The sequence below is a fragment of the Salmo trutta genome, chromosome 25 (genome assembly GCF_901001165.1).
Source record: "Salmo trutta chromosome 25, fSalTru1.1, whole genome shotgun sequence".
Classification (NCBI taxonomy): domain Eukaryota; kingdom Metazoa; phylum Chordata; class Actinopteri; order Salmoniformes; family Salmonidae; genus Salmo; species Salmo trutta.
The window spans coordinates 29,421,840-29,439,022 of NC_042981.1; the positions used below are offsets into that span (position 1 = coordinate 29,421,840).

At 43.4% G+C, this 17,183-nt stretch overlaps 1 long non-coding RNA gene across 1 annotated transcript; it reads left to right on the forward strand.

The window, feature by feature from the left end:
• The first annotated feature begins 7,398 nt into the window (after positions 1-7,398).
• On the forward strand, positions 7,399-10,121 carry LOC115162362 (uncharacterized). The gene is made up of 3 exons (XR_003869526.1): positions 7,399-7,790; positions 9,238-9,351; positions 10,015-10,121. It is a non-coding gene; the product is annotated as an uncharacterized LOC115162362 (long non-coding RNA).
• Positions 10,122-17,183: the final 7,062 nt, after the last annotated feature.

The following is a 17,183-nucleotide window of genomic DNA, read 5'->3' on the forward strand; positions in this document are numbered from 1 at the left end:
TAGTCAGATGTCTCTCCTGTTTGCAGTTACTATTAACACATTGTTTTTCAGTTAAAAAGCCTGACTTCATGCATCAACAGTCACAGTACTGTGGAAACTGTTTTTATGGCTTCGTTTTTTTATTAATACGAATCAGTATGTAAAACAAATAATTAAGTTGAGTTGTTATAGAATGAATTGAAATTTCATGTAACTTTTGACATAACTTTAATTCATATTGGGAAATCGACCCTGTGAATGGCATTTGACTGGTCAGTTCATTCAGCATCTTCATGAATGATATCGCCACGCAGGTTACACAGGGCGGCACAGATTCACAGTATTTTGTCCATTTTAGATGAGAGGTTGATTGGCACTGTGAGATGATTCTAAACCATTTGAGCCTTTGAATTACGCGTTCCACATGAACCCTCACGTTAGCTATCTGTCTTGTACATGTGGTGTCCTCCTCTGACAGCTGTGCACCTCTTTTTGTGAAGGCTGGAATTGTTCATTTGACCTTCCTCTCGTCTAGCAGATCACTGATTGTGAAGCCCCGGTCAGCCATGACCTCATCACCTGGACAGAGGTACTCCAGGAACCTAGAATCCAATGTTATATATTTGTCGCTACATCTACCTCCATATGCTGAGGAGATGAACATCACTAGACCACAAGGTGCAATGGCCACCAGGTACTTGATAGTGTTCTAGGCGTAGTAATGGCTGAATGACTCCCCCTTTGAATCCAGACCCTTGCACTTCTGTAAAACAGTTTCTGAGCAGTCAATAATACAGGTTGTTCCTGGGTAGTGGTCCTTAAAACATTGTGGCATTGTAGCACGGATGGTCTCCCTTGGCAGCCATGGAATGCACTCCCTCAGATTCTCTTCCATCATGTCGATCCAATAACTAAATCACTCAACTGACAATACTCTGGGAAACACCAAACCTTTCTGCTAGGTACTGCTGCAGCAAGTTGAGCTTCAGCTTCATCAGTGTCATCAGGAATTAGTATGTCAGGTCTAACTGAAAGCTGCCTTTGTAGAGGGGTAGAAGATGTTCCGCCAGGGTAGAAAAGGCAGCAAGGCAACAAGGCTGTATGCAGTCGACAGAGTGCTTCGTTCCTCAGCACGGTTTTGTAGAGGTCCTGCTGGGCACTGTGTCCCTGCCTCACAGGTAGCGGGCTTTATATGATCACCTGAGCTGTGATCACTTAGAGATGGGTCTTCCCATTGGGTTTGGGCATCCTTCTCTGAAGGCATATCCATTCCTTCTATCTGTGTTGGTCAATCCCCATTTTCAATTTGGTGAACACATGAGCCTGTTATGTCATCTGTTAAGAAATCAGTATGGCTTGTTAAACAAGTCAACAGACAATTAATAACAAAACTGTACAATAAAACACCATACTGCATGGACGCTCCTAATAATATTTAATCATCATAATAATTAAGTGTATATATAACATTTTATTGAGTTGTAGAGGAAATCAATTGTGCTATTATAATACTGTGCTTAGATACAAGAGCAAGACAAAATGAGAGCAGGCAAACTGCTCAAGTGCTTGGCTTACCTGTCACTGACGAATACCTGACACTTCTTCAAGAGTGGAGCATCGTAGCCAAGCCATATATCTGGGTAAGAATGCTCCATTGTAGTCCTTCTTGTCAAAGAAGTGGTAGGAGCACACAAAGGGACGTTTAGGTGGTTTCTTTAGGTTCAATGCTTTGAGCCAGAGCCACAAATACTCTGCATCTTTAGGAGGTGGGTGCAGGTCGTATGGGGCTCCACAGGTACATTCAGATCAACGTAGAGGTTGGTGTTCAAAACATTGCTGTTGTAAAAACTGCCTCCTCTTCATCCAATTATTGTGCCAGCCTCATACAGAACATATAATGCTTGTCATGTTGATCGATTTTAGGACTTTGTGCGGTTCTGTCAGTGTAAAACTATCACTCTCAACTAAAAGTACCACTTTTGCCGCTTTCGCCTCCCGCCACTAGAATGTGCTAGCGTCGCGCGAATGTTGCCGGAAATAGAAACACAATTTCCACTAACTCGCCGCGAGATCACTTCGAAGTGGCTACTTTTTTCATTTTGAAAAATATTCTGTTCACTTTTATTCTGCTATATTACTTTTTTTTTTACTACAAAATATATATCTTGACCTATTTTAAAAGGGCTCGGGAAATAAGAGTGTCTTGTCTGCTAAATTAACAAAGCAAGGCTACGCCATTGCACAGCCATAGGCTTCTACAAGCAAGTGCCACTGCTGAGGTTACTGGCTTTTTGAAGATTGTGTTACACAATATAATATAACTAGTTGATATTACGGTTTCAATAAATTAATCTTAAATGGCACTTCATTTTTTTATTGACTGAATATACTGTATATGGGGCAATTTAGGGATTAGGATGTTATCTATCTGTATTGGTTATGATAAATTAGGCATTCTCTCGCACTGTTGGCATAGACCTATAGATAAATGCACACATTTATTTCCAGTGCAGTTCTAAAAATATATTTTTTATTGCAGTACAACAACAACAAAAATTATGCGAGTACTTGCACATCCCAAAAATTCAAATGCCCATCTCTAGCTATATTTGCTTATATTTTTGTTACTAGCTTGTATTATGCTAGTTTGGCCGCTAATGTATGCTAGTGGACATTATGCCTTAGTGTGTACTGTATTCTCTAATAGCCTGTTGCTAATACTTAGCTGCAATTGTGTTTAGCCTCCCTAGCCCTTGCCCATTGCATATGTACAGAGCATTACTCCCATTATTGCTATGCTCTTAGCCTCGCTGCTATTACTTCTATTATTATTATTATATTGTATTAGCCTGTGTTACTAATAGTCTATTACTACTATTGATGATATTACATTCCTATTTCTGTCTAGCTTACTAGCCCTAACCAATATAGGACATCTATAGCCTATTTCAGTGTTACCCACCATTTTTTGGAAGGAGGCCACTTTGGGTTGAGACAATCATTTAGAGGGCTGCACAGATCTTTAATTTGTTGTACTTTTGTTGGCATGTGGACTAATATGTTGTTGAGTTGTGTTCTTACACTGGTACAGTCATGCCCTATGAGAGATGTATGACTGCGCATGTGCGAAAATAAAAAAAGTGCATTTTCCCCCGTTCTGGTTAAAACACCAATGATGAACATGTGTGTTTATTCCTCCGTTAAGTAAACCGGTATTCCTGTCCTGAATATGTCAGCACCAACAGGTTATGGGCCCAGGAGGGAACATGGAAGCCGATGGAATAGATTATATTTCGACGGAGATGAAAAAAAACTACCAGTTATGGGAGACAAAGTTTTTGGGGCACTTGCGTTTGCTTGGGCTAAAGGCCGCCATATTGAGCGTGGATGAAGATGAAGAAGACAGAGAGAAAAATGAAGAAGCCTATGCCGAATTGATACAGGTTTTGGATGATAAAAGCCTTTCCCTGATAATGAGAGAAGCAGCAGATGATGGGAGAAAAGCGTTGAAGATATTGAGGGAACATTATGCAGGTAAAGGGAAGCCACGTGTGATTAGCCTCTACACTGAACTAACTTCTCCTCAGAAAGCCGCTGACGAAAGTGTTACGGACTATATCATTCGTGCTGAGACGGCTATTACAGCACTGAGAAATGCTGAAGAGACTTTAAGTGACGGGCTGTTGATTGCAATGATTCTGAAAGGTTTGCCCGAATCATTTAAGCCGTTTGCCATCCACATAACGCAGAGTGACGAGCCGACAACTTTTGGCAAGTTCAAAACCAAGTTGAGGAGCTATGAAAGCACCGAGAAGTTTAGCGCCATTTCCACTGACGACAACGTGATGAAGGCAAGTAATATTAAAGTTAGCTGGCCAAGAGGGAGAGATAAAGGGACCGAGATAACCTGCTTCAACTGTGGCCAGAAAGGGCACAAGGCCCGGGAGTGTACCGTTACTGGAGAGCGCAAAGAACGGAGACAGTGGTGTAGTTTTTGCAAGAGCTCCACTCATACCGACGCAAATTGCAGACGAAAAAGAAGAGACAATGTGAAACAAGCAACAGATGCTGAATGCCACACATTTGCATTCAGAATAAGTGACTGTCAGGTTAGTGGACTGAAACAGAAAGGGCTGATGGTTGATACGGGAGCAACGTCACATATAGTCACGGACATCGGGAAGTTTAAGGAGTTTGACGAGACTTTCAAACCGGAAAAACATTCCGTGGAGCTGGCTGACGGAACAAGAACGAATGGTGTCGCGGAGAGGAGAGGTGCAGCGGAGGTTTACCTGAGAGACAACACGGGCCGTCGGGTAAAAACAACGCTGATGAAGGCGCTGTACGTGCCGTCGTTTCCACAGGACATTTTCTCTGTTAAAGCAGCGACAGCCAACGGAGCTTCAGTCAACTTTCGACAGGGGTGTAACAACCTCATCCACAAGAACGGTACCACCTTTGATATCGAGGAGTACGATAGTAAAGTCTATCTTAACACTGTAAGTGATGAAACTGATGATGGATGTCATGGGTGCTATGATATTCACACATGGCACAAAATTCTTGGCCACTGTAAATTTTGAGGATGTGTCAAAGTTAGAAAATGTGACAGAGGGAATGAAAATCACAGGTAAGATTGACAAATCTACCCTCAAGTGTGAAATCTGCACTCAGGGAAAATTTGTTCAGAGCAGAAACAGAGAGCCTGATGAAAAGGCAAAAGCGGCTCTTGAGCTTGTGCACACTGATTTGGCTGGCCCTATTGAGCCAGAGGCGAAAGATGGGTTCAGATATACTCTAGCATTTACGGATGATTATTCAGGGGCAGTTTTTGTGTATTTCCTAAAAGCAAAGAGTGATACTGTAAAAGCTCCTGAGAAGTTTATTGCTGAATGTGGCCCCTTATGGGAAAATAAAGTGTGTCAGGTCAGATAATGGCACAGAGTTCACAGCCAAAGAGTTCCAGTCACTGCTCAGTAAGAACGCCATAAGACATGAAACTTCAGCCCCTTACTCACCCCATCAAAATGGGACCGCTGAGAGAAATTGGAGAACACTGTTCGAAATGGCAAGATGCATGCTACTTGAAAGCAACCTACCAAAGAACTTGTGGACATATGCTGTAATGTCTGCTGCAGTAATTCGCAATAGGTGTTACAATAAGCGTGTAGGACAGACTCCACACTACATGTTTACTGGGAGAAAGCCTGATCTTTCAAAGATGAAATAATTTGGATCTGTTTGCTATGCATATAGACAGAACAAGAAAAAGTTAGACTCAAGATGTGAAAAGGGTATTTCTGTCGGGTATGATAAAAATAGTCCAGCATACCTAGTCTACTACCCAGACCCAGGGAAAGTTCTTAAAAACAGATTAGTCAAGTGTGTTACAAAAGGTGTAGTCGAACACCAAACTCAGACAGATTTGGAAATCAGTGATGATCTTCATGGGGAGAGATTTGAAAACCCCATGCCGAAAGCCAAGATGGCAGATCAAAATTTAGAAGAGACACAAGATGTGCAAATTGAGACTTCAGATGGTCAGAGTCCACGCTATCCAGACAGAGCGAGGAAGAAACCCCAGTACTTAAAAGACTATGAGTGTAAAGTGAAATGTGATGACCAGATACCACCTAGTGTTGACTACTGCTACAGAGTAATGTGCAATGCACCACAAACCTTCAAAGAAGCAATGATTTCACCAAAATCAGAGATTTGGGCTACTGCTATGAAGGATGAGATGAATTCCCATAGGGAAAATGATACATTCACATTAACCACACTGCCAGAGGGTAAAAATGCAGTGGGGGGCAGGTGGGTCTATGCGGTCAAAAACAATTCAGATGAGACTGAGACATACAAGGCAAGATATGTTGCAAAGGGGTATAGTCAAGTGGCAGGAATAGACTATAAGGAGACTTTTTCTCCAACTGCAAATATGACATCAGTACGCTGTTTGATGCAGCTAGCAGCTCAGTATGACTTAGAGTTACATCAGATGGATGTCAAAACAGCATATCTACATTTTTTTACATTTACATTTTTGTCATTTAGCAAACGCTCTTATCCAGAGCGACTTACAGTAGTGAATTCATACATTTCATACAATTTATACATTTTTTTTTTCCTGTGCTGGCCCCCCGTGGGAATCGAACCCACAACCCTGGTGTTGCAAACACCATGCTCTACCAACTGAGCTACAGCTCCTATTGACTGTGAAGTGTACATGGAGCAACCAGAGGGTTTTGAAGTCAGGTCAGATACAGGTGAGCAACTAGTCTGCAAACTTAACATGTCACTGTACGGCCTGAAACAGTCAGGAAGGAACTGGAACAAAATGTTGCATGATCACCTTAGTGAAAATGGTTTTACACAGAACCCAGCTGATCACTGTGTTTATAACAAACAAACTGCAACAGAAAGGATCATTTTGATAATTTGGGTCGATGATCTAATTATCGCTGCTAGTGATAGTGACTCACTCACAAGTGTAAAAGAAATGTTAAGTGAAAAATTTAAGATGAAAGATCTTGGGAGGCTTGGACATTTCCTAGGCATTGATTTTACACAAAGTGAAGGGAAAATAAAGATGAATCAAACAAGGTTAACACCATGTGAACAAAAACTAAACTCAGTGATGGTAAAATAAGTATTGAATATTGTCCAACGGCAGACATGGCTGCAGATGTTTTGACTAAACCTGTAACGAAGTTCAAAAATGAAAAATTCTTGGGTTACATGTTTGGAATATAAACTGACATTTGTGAGATGAATAACTGTAAGCTAAATGTGTTGATAAAGTTAGGTTGAATACGACTTGTACAGTATAAGAGCAAGTGGGGGTGTTGGCATGTGGACTAATATGTTGTTGAGTTGTGTTCTTACACTGGTACAGTCATGCCCTATGAGAGATGTATGACTGCGCATGTGCGAAAATAAAAAAAGTGCATTTTCCCCCGTTCTGGTTAAAACACCAATGATGAACATGTGTGTTTATTCCTCCGTTAAGTAAACCGGTATTCCTGTCCTGAAGATGTCAGCACCAACAACTTTTTCTTCCAATTCTTTCAATTATCAATTTAGCGCAAATTCTGAGCAATAGAGCACATGCAATTGATTTGATGGACAGCACATCACAAATATATACATTTAACATTTAACAAATATATACATTGGTGGGGCCGTGTCCACCATGTGTGTGTGTATATATATATATACATACAGACATCAAATAGGCTACATCGCATGTATAAGACCCATATTAAGGGTTACCTCAGTAGTTGGATGAACGAAAATGTCACTTCTGCTCCTTGACTGAATTAATTCTAAATTTAGTCTGTTGTTGCTATTCCTGTGAGGCAATCCAGGTGTGCATTGGTTAGTCTGTTTCTCTGTTTTTGTTTCACAATGCTCATTGTTGAGTCCCTTCTCCTCCTCTCGCATATCTGGGGCGCCGATAGTGCACACAGATGCCAGATTTGACAATGTCAATATTATGTAACAAGGGCTTTCAGAATATCCCATCATCCTGTTTGTCCCTGAAGGGGCAGTAAACATAAACGTTCCTCTCTGAACGACTCGTTTTGAGGGAAGTGAACACAAACATATAATTGCCCAATGTCACATCAGCGCTGTCATCAAGCACAATACAAAAACACTGCGCCACTGATGTGTTGTCTTCTATGCGTCTTGTTATGGTCGAGTCTGAGAGTTGCAGTCCCTTAATTTGCTTTAAAATAGATTTCTTGTTTGTGAAATCAGCATACAACATTTCAGCTGAGGCCACATCTGTGATGACCTTCTTGTTTCTCGTGAGTATCCCAAGCAATCTCATATGTTGTCTCTGTCATTTTCTCTGCAACAGTGCTAGATCTGTCCATCATTTGTTGTTGTCCTTTTCGCTGTCCTTTGAGTTGCGCTATTTTGTTGTTTCTGAGGTTGCTTGGTGGCGGATGTGTTTTGTCAAAGTGTGCATGATGTGACTGGAAATGTCGCTCTAAATCTGCATTTTTTAAACAGTTGACTGCCTTCTGGCAAATAAGACAAGGCGAGCTATTATGCAGTACAAAAAAAATACTTGTCTGTCCATTTCTCTTGGAACTTTCTGTATTCTTCTTGAATCGACCTTATTCTTCTCTTAGCCATCGGAGCCATGTTAGCTAGCCGCATTTCCCTGCCGCCATTTTCCTGATTTTCCTGGTTCTCCGATGGTTGCTCGTTCATAGCTGACACGTTGTTCTCCAGCTCTTCCCCCTAATTTTCATTGTCAATAGATTTACGTTTATTTTTTACAATAAATCGATCCATGTCTACCAGACTGCAAAATTAGCTAGTAGCAAACTGTGTTGGTCGATGCAGCTGAGCAGTTGCGTTCTATTTCGGCAAACTCTCTGTTTAACAGCTGCGCTATACTGCTATCTATCTGCGGTCCAGGGAGCAACAGACATAGCCAATGAAGTGATTCAGGCCTGCATTAAACACATTGCATTTAAATTGTATAATTTATGTATTGTGAATGGAAACTAGGAAAATCACCGAGAGCCGCAATGAGTACCACTGGCCTATGTTATTACAATGCTATTCAATTGTAGCTATTATTCCATTAGCACTATTGTCATTGTTATCATTACATGCTCTCCTAGTACAGTTGCTACATTGTAACGTATAGCTCAGTGGTCACCAATCGGTGAAAGAATTCCTAGTCGACCACCAAACATTTTTGTAGAAAAGCCAACGATAAAGACTTGCGCTCCTTTTTTAAAATTCGTGTCGCGCAGTTGATGGTAGGTGCACTTGATTCAGAAGCCCTGCGTAGACAAAGTGTTCCCATTTTGAACATTTTTATTTGTCTGAAAAACCAAACGAACTACCTGGCGGACCAGGATATCTGTGGCTAAATCGAGTGTCTACTTACTGGCCAATCAGATAGCTCAAATCCACGTGCCTACAGTTTCCAGTGTAGTTTGATATTAGCCTACATGAGATTTCATAACTATTAAAAACCATGACCAAAGAGACTGTCAAATTAATACCGCAAGGAGCTGGTATTTTTATGAGTGAGTTCATGTTTGTTTTTATTCAACACTGTTTTTATTCAACACCTTTACAAAACAGAAAACGCGCTTCTCCATACTACCACTTGTGCTGCAGCTGAAATTAATTAATAGCCAAGCGTATCAATAGCCCTGCATTTTTATTATTAGTAGCTCGTCGTGTGTACTTTAATATCGAGGAATATTTCACTTTCTCTGGTCATAGGAACAACATGAACTTGTGCATGACTCAGCATGAGGCAGATGCGGTGCGACTGGAGTTTCGCCATCAGTTGGAAGACGTTGTCCCCTCTCGTCAGTCTCACTGGAGGAAAGGAAGGTGAGAGGCGGACCCTTTGCTGCTCTCTCCATCCCTCAGCTCCCTCTCTCCGACTTCAGTGTATTCAAGACAACTGGGAACTCGAAGAAAAAAAACTAGATCCGACTGACCAAAATATTTTTGAACATCCAACTCGGAATTCCAAGTAGAAAACTCGGGCATCTTTCTGGAGCTTCCATTTTCCGATCTGAGGATCACTGACGTCATGATTTTACCTCCCTTTTCCCCGAGTTCCCAGTTGTCTTGAAAGAACCATGACCATCAGATGCAGGTACCGTCAGTACAGTAAAATAAAAAGGCAAATTATTTCAATTTATGCTCAGCTGTGCCTCGCAAGTGCTACACCAACTGATCTATTTTGTTATCAAAGCTCCAGTTTTGAAATATAATATGGTCTGAGAAAAACAATATTGTCAGGCCAGGCATATAGCCAACATGCTGTGATAATGTATGGTACTAGGGCTACTGCACAAACCTCATCCACAGAACTGTCTTTATTAGGTTAATGTTAATTTTTTAAAAGTAATGTTAAAAAAAAACATTGAGCGGTAGATCTCGGCTTGCTTTTTGACTGCGAAAGTGATCTTGACTCAGAAAAGGTTGGTGACCACTGCATAGCTGTACCATTGTGTAATATATTCCCATTAATCTCTTCTCTCCTAGATACCACACATTCTCACACATCTGACATTTATCACTATAACTCCTATTCTCTTGTAATGCTGGTGTGTGTTGCAGCTGGCAATAAACCTGTGTTTTTTTAACCTGTCTCCTACTGAGTCATCATCTCTCTAACAAGGGACCTAGGGCAGTTGTTCCATCTACCTTTTACTAGCAACTCTATGGGTCCACCTCTTACTGTGTGGCGCTCACTTTCACAACTTTTCCACATTTGTTGTCGGAGTGAGGGAAATGCTGTAAATTACGAGGACTCTATGTATTTTGAAAAGATGAGATGTTGATGATTATAATAAATACCGCTTTGATGTCATACAAGCAAGCCAAACACCCATGAGTACAAATGTGCACTTCACATTTCCATATCATAAAACTCATGTAATATACAGTGTAAACGTCTCTGATCACTATGTTTGATGTACAGTTACAAGATTACGTTTTACCCTGGGTTGTCCTGAACTGAATGAGCCCATTTGTTGTATTGCGAAGAACGTTTGCTGTGGACCAAGCATCTGAATGCACTCATGACTCCATTCTAGCGCACCAAAGTTACAATCTGCTTCTCTGAATTGCCTTGTGAAAGCCTAACACTAAGGTCGTATTTTATCATTTAGATAGTTGTTAAAATCGGCAGCTTCAGTAAGCTGATTCTAGCCATGCTTTCTGGTTAGTTCTAGTCAGACAGCTTAGTCTCCCATTTAGAGGACCCACACTTTTGTTAGTGTCTTATTGGTCTAGATCACGTCAAATTATTATCACATCTCCTTCAGCCTATCAGTGGCCTTGATTCCCGGGACTTCAGTTTCAGTTAGTCTATGACCCCAGCACGCTGTGTGGTCCAAAACGTGGTTTCCCCAGCCTGATGAGCACTTCCAGTTTCCCTCCTGCTGAACTTTTCCTCCTGTGGACTGAATCCCTGTATGTCTGATGTTTAGTTGTGCGTGCATCTAGTCGTAAGTGCCTTGAGATTTGTGTCATTATATGGAGCTCAGTTTTGTGGTCTGTTGGGATCTGCCTAGTCCTACCTTTGTTGTCCAGCCTACTGCTGTCCTACCTTTGTTGTCCAGCCTACTGCTCCTCCCTGGAAGCCCCATCCAGTTTCTGCTGCAGTGGCTCGGTCCGCTGTCCAGGCCCTGTCAGTCCCTGCCTGGTGGAACCTGCCGGTCTCAGCCCTGGGGTTCTTGCTAGCCCCTCCAAACTATTTCCCGCTAGTTCCAACCTTGGGAGACTCTCCTGACTTTCCCGCGGGGGACCCTTCTGACCAAGATGTTCAGTGTCCTGTCGTAGGAGACACCTTACCTTCTGCCCTACTAGGTCATCAGTCTATAGCCCCAGTAGGTCCAGAGTATCTTGATTTCCTGATCACATAGTGGCTTCAGTTTCCTGCTAAACTGGGTCCCCAGTTTCCTATCCCAAGAGGCTCAGAGCTTTCTGTCCTGATACTGCAGATCTAACATCCCCTAGCTCACAGTCTGTAGCCCAGTCAGGCCCCAAGTCACTAGCTCTGTCAGGCCCCAAGTCAACAGCTTTGGGCACTCAGTTTCTCCTGGACCCAGGGTCCAACTCTTTCCTGCCTTTGGGTATTTTTATCCCTATCTTTCAGGTATGCAGCGGTCTCCTCTCCTGAGATTTTTGCCTGTTGCTGTTGTGTGGATTCAGCTGATCTCAGCTCCGGTCCCAGAGCCCTCTCCTTTCACTGATGTGGTGGTCCGGCCATCTATTGTCCTGAGATCTCCACCCGTCGCTGCTGTGGAGATCCAGCCGACCCCAACTCCTGTTGCAAATGGGGCAGCTTTGCCATCTGCAGTCCGGAGACCCTCATCGAGCTCTGCTGCTGCGGACCTGTCGTCTCAAGTCCTGAGAGCTTCGTCGAGACTTGCGGCCGAACCGCCGCCGTCTGCCGTGCTGAGACCATCATCAAGCTCTGCTACTGCGGCCCGATCCTTATATTTATTTTTTATTTCACCAGGTAGGCCAGTTGAGAACAAGTTCTCATTTACAACTGCGACCTGGCCAAGATAAAGCAAAGAAGTGCAACAAAAACAACAACACAGAGTTACAAATGGGATAAACAAACGTATAGTCAGTAGCACAATATAAAAATCTATGTACAGTGTGTGCAAATGTAGATGATTAGGGAGGTAAGGCAATAAATAGGCCATAGAGGCAAAACAATTACAATTTAGCATTAACACTGGAGTGATAGATGTGCAGATGATGATGTGCAAGTAGAGATACTGGGGTGCAAAAGAGCAAAAAGAAAAATAACAATATGGGGATGAGGTAGTTGGGTGTGCTATTTACAGATTGGCTGTGTACAGGTACAGTGATCGGTAAGCTGCTCTGACAGCTGATGCTTAAAGTTAGAGAGGGAGATATAAGACTCCAGCTTCAGTGATTTATGCAATTCGTTCCAGTCACTCATCGAGCTCAGCAGAGAACTGGAAGGAAAGGCGGCCAAAGGAAGTGTTGGCTTTGCGGATGACCAGTGAAATATACCTGCTGGAGCGCGTGCTATGGGTGGGTGTTGCTATGGTGACCAGTGAGCTGAGATAAGACCTGATCCGTGGGTTCTCAACTGGTCCCTCTGCCTGGGTCCGACCTGTCCAGTGGCCACCGCACGTTGCTTCTTCGTGGCTCCAGCAGCCTAAGTATCCAGTCCTAGGGTCCTCATCAAGCTCATACTGGAGCCCAAGTATCCAGTCCTAGGGTCCTCATCAAGCTCATACTGCAGCCCAAGTATCCAGTCCTAGGGTCCTCATCAAGCTCATACTGCAGCCCAAGTATCTAGTCCCAGGGTCCTCATCAAGCTCATACTGCAGCCCAAGTATCCAGTCCCAGGGTCCTCATCAAGCTCATACTGCAGCCCAAGTATCCAGTCCCAGGGTCCTCATCAAGCTCATACTGGAGCCCAAGTATCCAGTCCTAGGGTCCTCATCAAGCTGATACTGCAGCCCAAGTATCCAGTCCCAGGGTCCTCATCAAGCTCATACTGGAGCCCAAGTATCCAGTCCCAGGGTCCTCATCAAGCTCATACTGCAGCCCAAGTATCCAGTCCTAGGGTCCTCATCAAGCTCTGCTGCTGCAGCCGCCACTCCTGAGACCCTCGTAGTGCTCTGCCACTGTGGCCCTGCAGTCTCCAGTCCTGGTGTCCTCAGGGTCAATGACTCCCACTCTTCCCCTGGGGGTCTTACAAGCCCTCACCGTTGAGGTACTCCTACTGCCTGTTCCTGGGCGGAGTGGGCAGCCACCACCGGATCCACCACCGCATCTTGGTGGCTCCCCTCTTCCAGAACTGCTTCACAGCCTGCACTGGCCCCCCACAGTATTACTCACCCTGGTCTGGTGACCTCAAGCACCTTTGTGACGGGGCGGGCAGGTGCACCAAGAGACAGGCCTTCTGTTGGACCAGTCTCCTATCTGGTCTACATTTCTGCCTCTCTGGATGACCACAAGTAACCCTACCCCTATTTTTCACTTTTACCTTTATTTAACTAGGCAAGTCAGTTAAGAACAAATTCTTATTTTCAATGACGGCCTAGAAACAGTGGGTTAACTGCCTTGTTCATGGGCAGAACAACAGATTTTTACTTTGTCAGCTCGGGGAGTTGATCTTGCAACCTTTCGGTTACTAGTCCAACGCTCTAACCACTAGCCTACCTGCCACTAGTCATGTTGCCAATAGAACAAATTGTGATTTATAAATGGACCATTTTTGGGGATTGCATACACAGCAACAGTAATTGTGTAAAGGCGTTGATTCAGGGCTATGTTGCAAACAAAACAAATAAAAGGTGTGCTTGCTCTAATTCAACAGCACAGGTAAGAGAGCTCGAAAAAGCACCTTGTAGCCAAATACTCTTCTTTGAGTCATTAATGTGCATTGAAATTACTTAGGAACTGTGCAAACTTTGGAAAGGTGTGTGGTCACTTGGAAACACTACTTAGACCTCTCACTATTTTTTTTGTCTTACGTTGCAACTACCCCAAATTTTCCAAGAATATTCTTATTATATTACTGAATGTATCCAGAGTTACACACATTGCGAAAAGTACAGCAAATGTTAAATGCAGATAAAATCAAGTGTAATGTTTGGAATCAGTCGTGTCAGATTAACTGTTGTGTCCTCACCTTTAGTCTAATAATTTCCCCATAACCTTCAAACTGTTCCCTTTTAATTGGTACCATGGTTATCCATATACTTTCTATATTTCTTCTGTAAGAAACATTTAGCCCTATCCATATACAGTAGGCCAATTCCCACGAGTATAAGGGGTTCAAGCAGACCGGAACTGACATTTTTTTCCCAATGGTAAAACAGCCTGAGCGAACCATCTTAATTTATCCACCATTGTTGGTTATATCAGAGATACTATATATAATGACGAGATGGTCTTGTCTCCACCCTAACAATGGAAGTCGTTGTCCCAAAAGGCGGGAGGACAGATTTTGATGGGAGTGGACCCTCTCGCTTCGCCTCTTCCTCTCCTGTTAAGTTGCTTAATTTCTTCTTCATGTGAGTTTCCGGTGGACTAGACGCTGTGTTGCGTATTGCTGCCTTTCACAGATCGGAGTGTGAATTTCACATTTTGTCACAAAAAAGGGAAAAAATAAATCGCACCACCATCTAACCCTACACCATACCCATAAAACTCACCATCCCTATCCTACTACTTTACCCTACCAGCCTGGGAGGATGGAATCCCTTCTCTTAAAACCCCTTGTAAATCTTCTGCTCTAAAATCTCTTACACTCCAACATTTCGCTGCCACTACCACATCTATTTTTTGGGATTCATGCTCCATCAGTGCAGTACAATAACCATAGCAATAAAACACAAGAATTCCTAACGCTTACCCTCTCTGGATCTCTCTCTTCAGGTCTATTCACTGCGGGACTCCCAGTCAAATCACTCACCCTTGGGCTATCCTCTACACTCTTCCCTGCCTCAGCATAAGAAACTTTCTGCCTCACTCGAACTCTTGCAATCTCAGCCCCTTCTCTCTCTCACACAGGGCACTTCGGACCCCAGCTGCCTGGGTACCCCTACAGTTGGCACATAGTGCTTTCTCGATCCCAACTTTACACTCCCTCGGACTATGCCCCCATGCACATTTATCACATTGTGGGATCTCCCTTCTAGACAATGCTGCAACATGTCTGAATCATTGGCACCTAAAGCACCCTAGCGAGTTCGGAACATAGGCCCTCACAGATCAGCAAATATAACTTAAAAGGTAAGGCTGAGGTAGAAACTCGGTGTCAAAGCTCAACAAGACAGACAGGGTATTTTCAGTCTTGCCCTTGCCACCGGGTCCACACTCTCACCAAAATGGCAGGTATCACAAACACCAGGAATATTTGTAATTTGATTCACCCTCTACACTCAACCCCACTGGTCACTCCTTTGAGTGGCGCCCTGCTCCAGAGAGCTACACGACACAGGTTGAGCCCTGAGATGCCCACTGCAACTGGGTTGAGGATACACAAAAAAATCTAAACAATTCCACTTCTTGAAACTTTCACAGATGTAAACGTTCCCAGTTTGTCCTTTGCTCAGCTTGAAACAACGTATGGGTCAGCCAAAAGCAGAATCTACTTTTTCGCAAAATAATCTCACTCCTACTGGTCCAAAATCATCTCTGGTAGGATTCTCAGGGCAAATGCTGAAAGTCTCTACCTCACCTGTCGCCACAGGTACTTTTACCTGATCTGGCTTAACTTCAGAGCACTCACTACTGCCAACCGACTACATTTTGAGATTCTCGAGTTTCTCAAGAGAGTAAGTAGATTTATAGCTAAGTCCAGTTGGTTTGTACCCGAAGGTGGGAACTCGGAAGACGAAGGCTTGAACAACGGTTTGTACTCAGGAAACGAAAGTCTGCACTTAGCGCCATTATGACGCCCTCTCATCATCATCATCACACTTCCTGTTCTGCTTCATTCGTTTCCACATCCACATATCCGGTCACAACGAGGGTGGACAACCCCCACCTCAACCACATTTGTTGATGCAGACAGGGCCCCCCAGTCCTGGTTTACTCAGAGTATAGTCTATCAGAGTTAGTTGTTCAATGGGAAGCCTAGGGTCACATTCCCCTGCTCAGACGTTGCATGCATCAACCAATAGTAGCGTGCCATTTCATCAACTGTGCCGTCGGGCACCAGACTGCTATAGCATGTGATGTGGTTAGCTGATACAACTCCTGGATAGGTTTTTTACGTAAGAGCTGGCATGCGTCAGCAACGCCTAGGCAGAGGAACTTGGCCTAGGTGTTGGTGTTGAGGTCAGAGTTCATAGAGCAGTGTGCGAGAACACAAACAAAAATAAGCAGCATATAAAAATATGGCGCAAAAGTGAAGTGTTAATAAAAATGTTGAAAGCACACATAGGGATATCAATCTTCTTCGACGGGAGTGAAATTCAATCAAACCTAATTAAACGTAAAAAGTAATCATGCAAAGTACACAGTAAACTCAAAAAAGAGATATAAAGTTGTCATGCAACATGCTTGTTGCAGCAGCATGACACTCAGGATATTATATACACTCACCAGACAGTTTATTAGGTACACCACCCCGTTCACGAAAATTGATCGCTCCTACAGACAACGAGTCAGGTGGCCGTGCTTTGTTATATAAAGCAGGCAGACAGGCATCAAGGCATTCCGTTACTGTTCTATTGAACATTAGAATGGGCAAAACGAGTGCCAGGTGCGCCGGAGCCAGTATCTCAGAGCCTCCTGAGCTTTTCACGCACAACAGTGTCCAGGGTTTACCGAGAATGGTGCGACAAACAAAAATCATCCAGTCAGCGGCAGTCCTTTGGGCGAAAACAGCTTGTTGATGAGAGAGGTCGAAGAAGAATAGCAAGAATCCTACAATTTAACAGCTGAGCCGTAAACAGACAAGTAATGGCGCAGTACAACAATGGTGTGCAGAACAGCATCTCGGAATACACAACTCGTCAATCCTTGCCCCGGATGGGCTGTTGCAGCAGACGACCACACCGAGTTCCACTCCTATCAGCTAAAAACAAGAAGCGGCTCCAGTGGGCACACGATCACCAACACTGGACAATTGAGGAGTGGAAAAACATTGCCTGGAACATGACAGCAAGTTCAGTTTACTTGAGTGTCCTGGTCAGACCCCA